Below are 15,233 nucleotides of genomic sequence, written 5' to 3'. Positions count from 1 at the left end.
GCAGCAATAGTACCGTGTAAACAGTGCAATGAAAGTTACGCGAAAACTGTGTTCTTGGAAGCATTTAATTCAGCATTATCGGTTTCTTGCATCATGTTATACAAAAAAAATATATATTTTAAGAAATGAGATATCGATTACTTCTATTATGCTCAGGAAATTACTACTTCACCAGTACACAAAGAGCGTAATTTATTAAGTATTCGAATCTCCAGTCGCAATGTTCCCAATACCTTTTTTTTTCTAAGTAAGATTGGGCGACGATTCTGGATCAGTGATCGCTCGTTCACGTTTTTACCATATTGTACTTGCTTCAGTTATTAATACAATCAAGAAAATTCAAATTTCAGAGTGGCAGGAAATAGCTCACCATAAAACTCTCCAAAATTCAACATTCGTACAGTTGATTTAAAAAGAGTCTCTGTGCACGGCAAGTAGACTGTTAATGGATGCAACCGAAAGCTTTTATGATGTCAGAGCTTTTGAGAAGGAGACAAGTTGAGCCTAAACTGCTCACAAGCTATTCTAACCAAGTCTATATAATCCAGAATAATTCATTATGAGGGCCGGAGGCACGTCTAATGCGATTTCGTTGTAGTGTCAAAGAACGTCTAGCGCGGCCGAATAATGAGCCCGCAGCACGACGATGTTAGGCGCAAAGGCAAGATCACTGAGATTATGCGATGAATGCGTGGTAAAGTAAACGGAATGACAGACAGTAAAGATTGTGCTATCGTAAGTATAACACATATAAAAGACGAAAAAAATTAGGAGATGCAAGAACCCCCAGGCGAAAACTTACTAAAGCTTGTGTTGTTGATGTTATGGGTAATAAGGTTTCAGCAGTCTTAATAAGGTTTCAGCAGTCTTCATGAAGAAATAATTTATGATCTATTATCATGTACGTGGAATTTTACGTAGTAGATATTTTTTCAGGTCAGCATGATTTTAAGTAACTAATTAGTGAACGCCAAGTATGCAGCAGAGAATGTTTCAGCAAAAAATTCGTCACACATTTTCAGCTGCTAATTCGCACATTTTGAGCTCGAATTTTCCCTAATGAGACCGTGATTAATGCAAAAATATTACGAGCGAATTAAAAAATCATGCCCACCTTCTGAATGATGCATTTGGTGGCTCAACCGGAAAAAATACGATAGTGCAAATAGGCGCAACCTGACAGACGCGAGAGCATCGAGCCAAAAGCTCCAGTGAAGCAAGATCTTGGAAGTCTTATCGTGTGTCATCGGATCTTTACGATACCTCGTAACAATCTTGCATTGTGGGTATGAATTCTTTTATGTGTATGGGAAAGCTATAAAGAACATCATTCTCGTTGAAGAAGTATTAGAACTACAAAGGAGAACACACGCGTGGGAGCATCGATAGAAATTGACATCAGCGCAAGATTGTTAATCTGATTTGCTTGGGACTTTATACTCCGAGACAGAAGCGACATCGCCCATCCACTTGGCCTTTGTGAGTGGTTCTCGTTTGTTCAGAGCAATACAAGTCCATTAATTTTTTACAAGTTTCACGTTTGCAGTTTTGATCAAACGATCGACAATTATAGCCTGCAGGGAGCGGCTAGAAAATTTACGAGAAATAGAACGTAAGTTTTAAGTTCAAATATCAATAAAAAACTCATGAAAATACAATAAAATTATACGATTAAACGGTAACTGTTATCCTCTAAGATTTTTTACATATGGGTGGTTTTCACGCAGGACTTCAAAACTATAGGAAGCAAAGTCATTTTTATTTTCGGAAACTTTGACTGAAAAAGAGACATTACTTCTGCTTGTAAAAAATCTCAACTTTTGTGATTGAATACTTTATGATGCAAGGAAATTTTCCGTCCGGTAATGAAAATCTTGTATTTCTCTCAATGCTCAACACAGACACAACTAAAAGCAATGAAACATTTACTGTGTATCTATCAAAACAAACTATTACTAATTAATTCAGCCAAACTTTGCAATGAATACACTAAGGAAGCCATTCACCAGACACGCAATACAGGAAGCTTCCATTTAGGGAAATGGAATCTAGACGTGATGCTGGATGGAATCTAGAAATGTGATGCTTCCATTTAGGGAAAGTCAAAATGCGTTTTTCAAGCATAAGAACCAAAACAATTGTCACGTTGGTATTAAAAAGTTATGATATTGAATTATAGAAGTCAATGCTCTGCGAACTCGACAGAAAAGGGAATCTAGACGAGTACTCTATAATAGTGTATAAAATACTCTAATCGTGATAGCAAATTGTTGTTAGATAGACAGATACAGAATAGATTTAAACTTTAAAGTGTGGCTGAATCGATAGAATGATTCTCGAAACGTCATCGAGTAGAAGTAGAACAAAAAATAGTAGAGAGTAGAAGTAGAACAAAGAAGAACAAAAAAAAATTGACATACTTCAAGGCGTACAATCACCAAGACGAATGACAGTACTTGGGCAAGCGAGAATATCGACTAAGTGCCTGCAATATCACGGTGGTCTGAAACCCTTGACTCGGTAAATATTTTGAGTCGGGTTCGATATTAGCCTGTGCCCCCCCAGGCTGGCATCGCTCCAAAGCCCATTTGTCTCAAATGAGCTCAACCGATCGCTCCAAGCACAGCCCGACCTGCCCCCGCTCTAATGCCCTCCCCACCTTTGCTTTATAAACTCTGCACCGGTGGAGGGAGCATACATGATGGCACCACTGTAGGGAGCATACATGATGGCATCACTGTAGGGAGCATACATGATGGCACCACTGTAGGGAGCATACATGTACTGTAGGGAGCATACACGATGGCACCACTGTAGGGAGCATACATGATGGCACCACTGTAGGGAGCATACACGATGGCACCACTGTAGGGAGCATGCATGACGACTCGGTACTCTGTTAATGTATCATCAATTTATTGATAGCTTGCATGTCATCAACGATTGATCTTTGAGATGGTCGACGCGTTTCTTGTTGATGTGTCATTTGATTATGACGCCTCATAATCCAAACTAAACAATTGTCCACGCAAGTACTATTGATCTGATGTCAATCTGAGACGGAAAAAATTGTTTGAAGGTTTCGTGCATTAAATAAAGAAGTTCTCCAATATAATCTAATTCATCAGCTTTATTCAGGTTTAATAAGTTAATTATTCAGCAATGATTCTCGTAACTACCACATAAATTTGACTTGAGTCATGGTGCAGACGATTGTTTTGTATAATTTGATTAAGACACTGCCAATAATTTTTCATGCATTAACTCCGATTACTTTTTGTCGTAATTAGCCTACTAAATTTCAAGGGAAAATTTATTATGGAAAACAATTATGTTAGAGAATCGGAATTATGTTGTTGTTGACTTACAGGATGATGGACTAAGCTCTCCTTGTTCAGGGCGAGTTAAGTGCATGAATTTAGTGAGCAAACTCGTCCTGTACGACGAGGGCGCGTCAACAGCGATAAGCGCTTTAATCGCAGCAATTACAGACGATGGCCTTCAGCCTGCCAGCCTGAGGTGCAGGCTAGCCTGTGTCGTGCCTGGGGTATAGGCTAGATGGTATGGTACCTGTGGTAGAGACTGGACGGTGTGGTACCTGTGGTACAGGCTAAAGTGTGTGGTACCTGCGGTGCAGGCTGGTCTGCGTGCCTTCAGCATTGCAAGCTGCCCTGATGTGCAAGGCAGCTTGTGATCAGAGGCCATTCTTTTGACATCAGGGGCCGACGACAACACAACGACATCATGATGTCGACGACATCACGATGTCGATGACATCACGACGACATCACGATGTCGACAACATCACGACAACATCACGATGTCGATGACATCACGACGACATCACGACGACGAGATGTATCGACGACGACACCATGGACTTCATTCAAAAGAAGTCATGAGTTTTTAACTGCGGCAGCCAATAACTGACTGAAAAAGCCCACCAATCACCGACGAGTAATCGGCTGTTGCATGAGCAAATACATGTACTTAGGTCGCTACGAGTACTTAGGCCGCTACTAGTTTTCAGGTCACTACGTGTACTTGAACCGCTACGTGTTCTCAGGCCGCTGCGAGAACTCAGGCCGCTACGCGTTCCCAGGTCGGTAGGCGTAGTTAGGCCGCTACGTGTTTTTAGACCGCTATGAGTACTTAGGCCGCTACGTGTATTTAAACCGCTACGTGTACTTAAACAAGTTTGCATAGTACGGTTTCAGTTTATTTGCACCGCTGGTTATTCCTGAACTCACACATGACTCGCCTGCTTGGCAATGATTCCTATAAAGTGAAATTTCGGAGTTAATGCTCTGCGAACTTGAATGGGCTGATCAGTCAGTTGAGTGAGCGGATCAGTCAGTTAAGTGACTTAATCAGTTGTTGACCGAGTGTAAGTCCATCAAGATCCAGTTTCATCCGCTTCCGCTCAGAAGCACGCGCTTGATCCGTCGATTAGGATGGCGTCCAGCGACGAAAACAAGACGTGACGCTCGTAGCTGCTGAGCAGATTAGACGAAGCAAACAATTAACAGAATTGTGATAATATATTTAATTTATTTGATTTATGTAGAGCGTTGCTGCACAGGCAAGGCACGCAATTGTTGTAATAAATACTAAGAATTATTGTTGGACGGATAGGTGGGAAAAAGTGATGGAAGAATAGGATGGTACGTACAGTAGCTAGTATCTCAAATATGCATAAACAAAAAAGTCACAGGAATGATTGAAGCTGTAGAGAGATGAAAGGTCTATCATATACGACCCAACTGATCCTAATTTAATTCCGAAATATGGTGAATGAAAATGAATGCCACGAAGACGAGTATTCAATATCCAATTTATTGAAATAATATTTCGTAGTTGACATTTATAGCATTCTGAGCCTGAAAAATAGAATTTGGCGTATAGTTGAAAACCTTAACATATCAATTTAGTTCAAAATTATAAGACTATTCAAAAATTAATATCGTGTAATTTTTTTTATTTCATCCCGCTGATAAAGAATTGAATTTTTATTGGTTCTGTTTGCGCATCAAATCGACTTGCAAGTCACTCAACAATCGTCTATCAATTCGCGCACATAGTTCTTCCATCCTCGTGTTAAATTGCGTTCTAGTTCTCGCCGTTGCATAGTTACAAACTATTTCTCGTGTGTTTATAATGTTTTTTTTATAATTCATTAGTTTGCGTTATACTCTGCCGCTTTTGAGTGTTCGTTTTGTAATATTAGGATATTTCTTAACCTTATTGTCAGAAACAAGTACATAATCAACAATGTTAATTCATTATTTATCTTGTTTAATAATCTTCAGGTTGAAAACTTGAATGAAGTTCTGCTTCACATAATGGTCCAATAACCGAGATGATTATAATCTGTTTAATTATGTGACTTTTTTCCTTTGGCTTTATGCATGAGTAACTAAAATAAAGCCGCGAGAACAAAAGCCCAGGAAATTCCTTCAGTAAACCGGCAACCGTAAAGGACTTTAGCGCCCATGCAATTAAGATCTTGACTCGGGTATAAATGCGGCCACGTTAATATGATAACGACGAGAATATTAACAGTTAGCTTTGCTACGTAAATACCTGACTGGGAAAATATGATTAAAATAAATTAACGAAGTAAATTGAAAAAATTAACTTGATATTAAGGAATAAATACACCAACGTTTAAGTGATTACAGATCATTAAAACAGAAATGAATGCGTTAATGACAGTAAATTAGGAGCTGCTCTTCTATTTGGTAAACATCAGGGTCTCCATTCAAATGTGTATAAAAAAATAACATTATATCTTGAAACAAAATCAGTGCCATTTATTACACTAGAACCGTTCAGAATATTAACCTACTCTATGAATAACAATCTTTTTCTTAATTTACGACTTATATTTCGTTTGTGAAAAAACACACTATTGGGTGATTAATTTTCAATTTATAGCCCGCTGAAAAATTTATTTCTACGCATATGCGACAGCCGATCGCGTAATAATTGATAAGCGGAGAACCACGTAACGCGATACTCTCTGTTACGCGCCCGTCTAGCCCGGCGCGCTGAGCACGAGCCGAAAGCAGCGAAAAAGTTGCTATTTTTGATAGCAGTTGTAGTCGTGGTACTGGCTCGTGTTGGTGTCATTTATTATTATATTATTTCTTTACCTAAGATAGATTCTTTGACGATGCAGAATACCAGTTTATTACTTTTTTTTATTCAACAAAGAATTCGATCTCTCATGGATCCGCATTATTATTCGCATTATATAAATGAGTTTTTTTTCGCCTCGACGTTTTATTACTTGGTGGATTTTTTTTGCGTTTTCTTATCTTCATCATTGATCTAAAGATTCTTTTTTAGTTAAATTTCTTGAATGAAAAATCATGAAAATCATCGTCATGACGGTTGGATACAACGAGTGAATATGAGTTTCCTGCCCCAGCCTGTCATCTCGTCATGTTTGTGTAGCTTGATTGTCCTCCTGATTGTTGTTTGCATCTGAACCTTGGTTGGCAGGAACACGATGATAAACACGGTGGAAAATCATTCCTTTATTCATAATGATATATAAACATTGAGCGTTGCTGGATTAATCGGGGCTTAAAGTATAGGAGTATGAGGTAGGTTCTGAATTCATTGGCAAGGTGTGCGCTGTGGCTTATAAAATTCATGGCGATAATAATTAATATTATTGTTGTTCTATGACCCACTTGTGGCATTTTATTCAACTGGACTTCGAGGCACGTTACATGCAAGTTTGATAGTGTTCAAAATGTCAAAAGACACGAGAAAGGATTTGAACGGATAAATAAATTGACTATGCACAACATTCTAAAGCTCGGAGAAGAAGATAAGAGAAAATTTTAAGCGTCGACGAAACACCGACAACGAAGAAACCGATGTTATCAGTTGCCAGCAGACTGTTCCAGGTTCTGGCCGTAACGACCGGGGAGGTTCTGTCGCCGACGGTAGATAGACGTGTAGATGGTACGATCAGGACCACAGTTGGCGACGACCGCAGCCGCCGATGCTATATTTAAATTATCCATGACATCCGTCCTGAAGTGCAATTATTAAGGGCAAAATCGTGTGATGAAAGCTTAACTTTATGCGAACTCAAAACCATCAATAAAGTTGCTATATTTAACAAGTATTATCAAATTAATCAAACCGAAATGCTTTGCTGCCATTCCATTGGTTTTTGCCGTCAAGCAATTCCGTTTAAATATCAGCGCAGAATCTCCGATAATTAATATTAGAATTCTACAGTTTTGTTTTTTGCAAGACATAGCGATGGTTCTAAATGAAAATTGGGAACGAACCACGAACAGCAACCGTCGGTTTACGAATGGCCGCTGGATACCAAGCAATTATATATCCCTGATGGGGTGGAGCTGTGGCGAGGATGAGGCTGGTCCAGCCAAATCCCTTCGGAGCAAAAACAGACGCCCAGACTTCCACGCTATGGAACGCTTCATCAAACGCTTCTATGTAGACCCGTGTGTGTAACCGATGACTAGGACCTATAAAGGCCTTAGGTGAGCAAAGAGAAGGTTTTCTGTGAGAAACAGTCGCTTGTTGTACGAATTTAAATAAGTTTATGTCTCGATCATTCTCAGGGTATCAGATCTGCAAGCTAAATTATGCCAATAAAATCTTAAGAATCTAACGAGAGTTTTTAAATTTCGTTGAAAGTTGTTCAAATGAGTGATTTAATCGAAAAAAATGAATAAATGCTACGTAGGTAACAACAACGAGGTGCACTCATTTTTAAGTGAACCAAATATTACAGAAACTAAGTATCATGATAGAACCGTTCGAACATCACAGAAAAGGAGAGCAGTGCCATACGGACGGGATAAAATTATATTTTACGTGCTCAGTTTAATAGGGGATGACAATAATTATTTGCCTCCTGGTGGACTGAGAAAATATGACATTTGGCCCAACACATATAGTGATGTAGGTGACACTTCAAAAATGATGGTGTAGACGCCGTAACGAACATCTCGACACTAGTGACTTAATGATATTGTTCCACCAATTTACAAAATTTTCCATTTTCGGTCAAACGAAAAAGGATATTGATGTCCTTGAACAGATATTGGAACTTACCATTGGGAAAAATATTATGAGCGGATGCCATAACAAATATCACCGGGCCTGCGCTAAAAGATTCGGCCAAAAAGAAAAAAACATCGGCTGTCCTGCCGGAGTTGCGGCGCACCGAACATCGGCAATCGATCTCGGCCAGCCGCTGTTGTGAGCCGGCAAGTCAGGTGACGGCTTAACACTCTTTTTTGCTCCTACGGAAACTGAGCTAAATTACAGTCGAGGTCTGGTAAAAGCTTTACGTTTTAGCCACAAACTGCTACTAAATTTCTTCGGTTGTAATACAGAGGAACTTGAAGCCACGTGCGAGCGTAAGAGCATTGCAAATTAAGCGCTTTACTACATCAGTAAATTGAGTCGGTCGGATTGTTCTGAAATCCAGCGCTGCATATTTGTTGTTGTTTGCAGAGGTTAGTTTTTTTGTTAGGCTTTGCTAGAGGCTTTGTGAAAATATCCTAAAATAAATGCCGGAAACTTGCGTCACTCGAAGCTTGAATTTTGTTTTGAGAATTATTCTGGGTTGAGGGGACTAACACTTTTTAGAATGGTTTGTACAATTGAGAAAGGCTCCCAAAAATTGCAGTAATGCTCTGAAAGTCAGCCAGGTTTGTGCTTCTGTAATTATATTCAGCTGCATTTTTTATTATTCAGGAAATTTACACACTGTAGCTGCTCAAAACTAATCATGTTTCACTATTTTTTATCATTTTTAGGAGGTTATTCCATTTCTTTACTATATATTATCGACAGCTTTTTTTCTGATCGTATGAATGAAGATGAAGATGGCAGCCGAGCCTCCAAGCTATTGGCAGCTTCATCGATTCTCGCACTAAATAAATTATCCTCCTCGATGGATATGACTTAATGTTCTTCATCTTTAAAAATTATGAGACATCTACTATGTTGACATTGGATACGTATTTTTTCAAATACGGATAATATGAGATTTTTTGGTCTCTAGCGCTACCTTGTAAAACGAAAAATTTAGTCTGATGATTTTACCATTGTAAAGATTAGAAAGATTTCATGAAAAAATTAATTTTTTATAATATTTTTGGCTTTAAACTAATTTCAGAGCTCTTTCTTACAACTAATACTCATTGAATCAAATGCTTGCAGGACTCGTACAGATAACAGATTAATTCAGCGAGAATATAGACGTAGCACAACATCGCATAGTAACAAAATCACTTAATACCTCACACATTATTTCAGCTTATTTTGCACCCACTTTAATACTAGGCATTCACTTGATATTCAATATTTGCAGAGAGTCGCGCTAGAATCATTGAGTTGTTTGTCGTCATTCTGGCCGAGCCTAAGGGATCAGAGGCAGGTCTGTCAAATGAAGAACGACATGGCAGCGACGTTTCGCTCGGCAGTCAGTCTCCGGAGGATCTGAATGCAAACATTACTCGATGCTATACTCGGCAGTTAGTCTACCGAGGATAACAGTGCAAACATTACTCGGTGCTACCCTCGGCAGTCAGTCTACCGAGCATCTGTGTGCAAACATTACTCGGTGCTAGACTCGGCGGGCAGTCTATCGAGGATAACAGTGCAAACATTACTCGGTGCCAGACTCGGCGGGCAGTCTATCGAGGATAACAGTGCAAACATTACTCGGTGCTACACGCGGCAGTCAGTCTACCGAGGATTTGCTTGCAAATGTTACTCCGTGCTACATCCGGCAGTCAGAATACCGAGGATAACAGTACAATCATTACTCGGTGCTAGACTCGGCAGTCAGTCTACCGATGGTCACTGTGAAACCATTACTCGGTGTTACACTCGGAGGATCTCCGAGGATCTCTGAGTCTCCGAGATCCCAGTCTGCCGAGGATCCCCGAACAACCATTATTCTATGCTATCCACGGCCAAGTGGAGATCAGCTTGGAAATGCTTGCCCCTCTTCAACGAGGGATGTTGCCACTCGACGAGCGAAAGCTCCAAGATTTAAATTCTCTGGAATGAGTTATTTTATTCTATTGAATTGCCCAGATGACTTTGCTAGCGTATATTTAAAAAAAGATAGCTATAAATCCTTAATAATTCAATGAAATTGAAGGTATTCGCATACAATGGCTTATTATAAGAGACGCTGCAAGCTCTCGGGGAGATTGGTGGAGATTAGAAGGCTTTAGCTTTAGATAATTGATTTGGTTGATTTGGATGAAGGATATGAATTTTGAAGATGAAAGTTTATTACAAGAATGATTATACAATTTATCAAAGAAATTTGAAGAACGTATGAGGAATGGAAATCAATATTTATTGGAAAGTCACTTAAAGCGAAACTAAAAGTTTCGTCTGAAAATCAAACATTATTGAACGGCAATTTAATACTCTGAGAGCTCAATGCCATACGTTTACTACCTTGAAAAATAATACAAGGAGTTAATAACTTTGAAGCTGGAGCAGCAAGTCTCAATGTGATCACGTTTTTCGATGAGAAAATCATTCATGTACAAAGTTAACATCTTTTATGGATGGAACTAACGATTTTAAAAATAGAATTATTTTCAATCCAACTTAAAATTATTGACGCTTTAGGTGGGTCAAAATGGTGTGAGAAAAAAACTGAATCAGAATAATTCAGAATAATTCTCACATTTAAGCGTGACTATAATTTATTTAACGTTTTTCAATTTACGTAAGATTGATTGAAAAAGAAAGATTGTGTAAATATGATGTATTTTATGTAAACAAAATTGCAGTTGTTCTGACTAGATTTTGCGTTGGGGGAAAGCCTCGTTGCAAACACTCCGTGCGTTCGCTGATGGATTCACGGCACCGCTATTTTCCTCAATTATAGTCACTTTTCCACAATTTATGCCAACAAATATCGCGAATTCCTGGCTTAGCGTGACACACGCGTTGGTTAACGTGCAATAACCCTCGCGTGATCGTCCGTTCCCTGGATGCTACGACAGGTTATTCGTCGGCGCTCGTTGAATGACTCATAGTTAAATGACTCATAGTTGATCGTCCTGAACTCGTGCACGAACGTGAGTTAGTTGAGTTAGTTGAGTTAGTTGAGACCGCACCTTCAATTATATGGACGATGGACTACATTAGAAGGCAAGTTGTTGGTGGTCTCTCACCATCTATTCTTGTTTAACCTTTGTAATTTTATATTATCATAATAGTACCGAGTTTAGGTACAACTGTACAAATGTAGTCCACCAAGAGTTAAAGAAGTACACCGAGTTCACCGTAACTGTAATCAAACGATAAGTGGCCATCAATTGACTGATCGATCATGTACACAGTAACAAGTCCGTAACTCCTAGAATTTGATTGTTATGCTTGAATTTCTTATGTGCTATAAATTTTTCATTGAGCTAGGTTGAGTTAAAAACGAATTTGACGGACGCTTCATGCGCTTGGCTTTCAACAAGTACACGAAAGCTTTTACTTTTACTATGAAAACACACATACTGAAATTCCCTATTTAATACATATACGGTATGTATGTATACATAATATTCGGTACCCGATCCAGTTTCATGCCTCCATTGGCAATAGGTTCAATGGAACAAAATGTCAAGTTCCGTACCAGTTTCGTACGAGCATTTAAATAAATTCTTCGCTGGCGCACATTTGTTGTAGAAATTAAAGCGTCAAGGCACGCGAGGGGCGACAAGCTCTCCTTTTGTGCGGCCGACGTCTCGTCACGAGGGCAAGCAATATAGAACAATAATGAATTCTGGCTTCATGTAATAATGTAATAAAGGCAGAATAATACGCGGGAATAATAAGTAATTAGGTTGAGATTTTCCGTTCTAATAACATTAAAAATGTCAATGTATTCCATTTCAATATGAAAATTTCAGTATTGAAAATTCACAAAACGTAGTAACGTAAATAAAAATTAAACATATTTTGCACTGTAAGTGCAATGTTGCGTAAAATTTTAGCCGAAATAAATTGCTGTCCCTAATTATATAAAAAATACAAAGTAAAAACTTCTAATTTGGACCTCGTTGAATTGATGTGCATTTAACTACATTTTTATATTGAATTGTACTCCAAAGAACGACTTTTTTTATCCATAATACGAGCAGGAAACCTTCAGAGCAGAACGGAAACAAACAAAAATTGTGATAATGCATTCGCAATCACCGCAATAAATCAACAGCTTGACCAACAGTATCACACATATAATTTTTTTTTTCACCGCTGATTTGGCATTTACGTTCCTAATTAATCCACATTGGTCTTTCTCGCTAAGTTCGACAACAATACAAAAAATAAGACTGAATTCAACACCGAATCATCAGAGCACTAACATAAAAATTCGTATAACCTTTATGTTGAATTCTAAAGTAGAAACCTCATTTTTAATTAGACAGCCCTCGAGACTTCAAGCAGGAAGCATCACTCGACCGCATGACGCACATCCTCACTCCACTGACGAAGGAAGCGCACTGAGGGTCAGTCGGCTCGTGCAAGCCCGGCACGACGAGCCGCAAGAGGCCTACCAACTCACCACACCATCACATCCCAAAGGACGCATCACTTCGTAGAAATGTCAGCACCTCGTGGGAAAGCTTGAGATAAATGACGTATTACAGATTCAATATCCATCATTTTAATACGCTATTACTCAAAGATTCAATGCAGTTGTTACTTCTTAAGATTGTAGGCTCATCATACTATTTGCATTTGACAAACACTTCCCTGCAGGCCAGCAATAAGCTTTTTTTTAAAGCGATTCGAATTTAAATCATCCTCGTAATTAATTAAGCAGTATTAAGCTTCAATAGGAGATCGGAATCGCAAAAAGAAAATGATAATGAAAAGTATCGTGCAAGATATTTTGAAATGTAACTAACAATTATTTTTGCTGCTGCTCCAAAAAAATGCATTATAATCGGCATGGGTTAGACTTTCCTCCAAAAAGTACTGCACGATGAGCTCCATCTTGCCGCAAAAACTTGCCGCATGCCCGACATTTAGATCCCTGCAGGGGATGCCCGTGAGTGTTCTCTGATTAAAATCAGGATCGTGATCCTCCGGTACTGCATTTTCCTGCCTAGAAAGAGTGGAGTGCCTGCCTCCTGATCAGGATCTGACTTATTCCTTGCTTAAAATCAGACAAAAATCCAGTCCTGCGGGAAGACGTGAGTCTGCTATTGCGTCGCGGTGTGCCGGCCATTTTTGGCCGACCGATCGCCTATGATTCATCGAAGATTTTCTTGTAACTTCAACAAGCTGGTGTAATGGGCACAATAAAGTATTTTACAAGCGCTTTCAGGAGTTTTTGAAATTAGGTTGAAGGTTCTTTGAAAAATTGGCAATTGTGGAGACTATAAGTTATTTTAAAAAGTCGAAAATAATTTTTTAAATTGCAGTCGATTTAAAATTATTTTATTACATATTTACAAATATTGCAGCAAAGAAATTCGAGGTTGCAGTAGTATTTTAAGGCCGACTTAAGATAAAAAGGCTTTAAAAGCTTATGTAAGTTCCCAAATGCACTGATAAATTTCCATTAGGTACTGAACTGAACTCAAGGCATGAAATTTAAAAGGGGTTCAACTAAAGGCATATGCCGTGTGTTTTCAGCGAATACAAATGTTCACGAGTTGAATGCGTTTGTCATCAATCAAAATGCCGCACTGAAAAATGTAAAGTAAGCATTTCTTCTTCATCACGAAATGACCAGAACTGATTGTCAATGACATTAGTTTTTTCAGTTCATGGTTTTATCCAAGCTCCGAATCGTCGTCAGTAAAAAACATAATAAAATTAAGCTCTGAGCAACTGCAAATCTCTAACAGTTCAGGACTATCTTTATATGTGCATCAGTACTGTTTTACCTTATTAGAATATATTACTGCTAACTGAAAATCAAATGTCATTTATGGCATTCTAAAGTCTTCAGAAAACGCTGAGATATTCGGCTTACTTATCACTTCAGAAAAAGACAACGTGTTAACTTTAGCACCAAACTTTTTTGGATAGTGATTTATCATTTATATGGACAAAATTTCGTGTATGCATCCATCGAAATATTTTCACCGTCGGTAAATAATTGTGACATATTAATATTCGTATGAACAAATATGGTGTCGATGAATTAGCCTTTATCTAATCGGTAATATTTTATCTGCCATTCATGTAATTTAAATGATAATTTGGCTTGTCATTTCATCTCATTATAGTTGTTTTCTTCAATTTCTTCACTCTTCAAACAATTCCCAATTGAATGACAGCTGCTCATTAAATTCATCTTTTAGCCTCGCCTCGCGTGTTTTATTATGGATTTTGGAGCGTTGTTAAGAGGCGCTTTTGAGACGTGATCATAAAGCAGAATTTTGAGCTGCTGTGGAAGAAATTTCCGCTTTGAGTTGTAACGACTTTGAAGAAAACCCAAGCACGACTTGAAAATTTTATAGACGTTAATCGTTTACTGGTTAATTGAGAGGGCTGATTCATTAATAATAGAAAAGCGAAAAGTTTTGAGTGTAAATGTCTAGTGACTTCATTCAACAAAGATTTTCCTTGATGATAAACAAAAAATATATTTTGATAAGAGAAAAACGCTGCTTCCAGAGCTTAGTTTCAGGCCTGTGTCAGTCATAAAGTTCATGGGGAACAAATTTAACATAGCGATACGAGTGAAATGGTTGCAGTGAGTAGGAAAACAAAATTATTTTCATAGTCAATTTGTAAGCAAAAAATAAAATGAAACACCGAAATCAATATACACCAAACTACAGCTCATTATTGAATTTTTATTTGCTACAGATTATGAATTTTCATAGGTTTTGTTATGGGAGTTCAAAATTTTAGTAGATTTTTAATTTTAGTTTGGTAACATTCAAATGGAATAACGGAGATTGAAACCAAGCTTTTCATAAAAAAATTCATTACACGAGAAGTAATGTTATTTATAGCGAGCGAATACCCGAGATAAATAAACAGCTCTAAAATTCAGTTCATTCATTTGATTTTTTCGCAGTCAATGAAAATACTCAGAAGAAAACCTATAATATAACAGTGCTATGTTCAAGCGCAAAAAGTTTCATAAGATGATCCATGCCTGCAGACCGCGACTCTGCTCCGGCCCCAGCTACCGCAATAAGTTTTGCGCGACTTCAATGTCAATCGCCGGCAATAAA

The sequence above is a fragment of the Hyalella azteca genome, unplaced genomic scaffold, assembly GCF_000764305.2.
Source record: "Hyalella azteca isolate HAZT.00-mixed unplaced genomic scaffold, Hazt_2.0.2 contig9456, whole genome shotgun sequence".
NCBI lineage: Eukaryota > Metazoa > Arthropoda > Malacostraca > Amphipoda > Hyalellidae > Hyalella > Hyalella azteca.
This window is presented reverse-complemented; position numbering follows the sequence as displayed.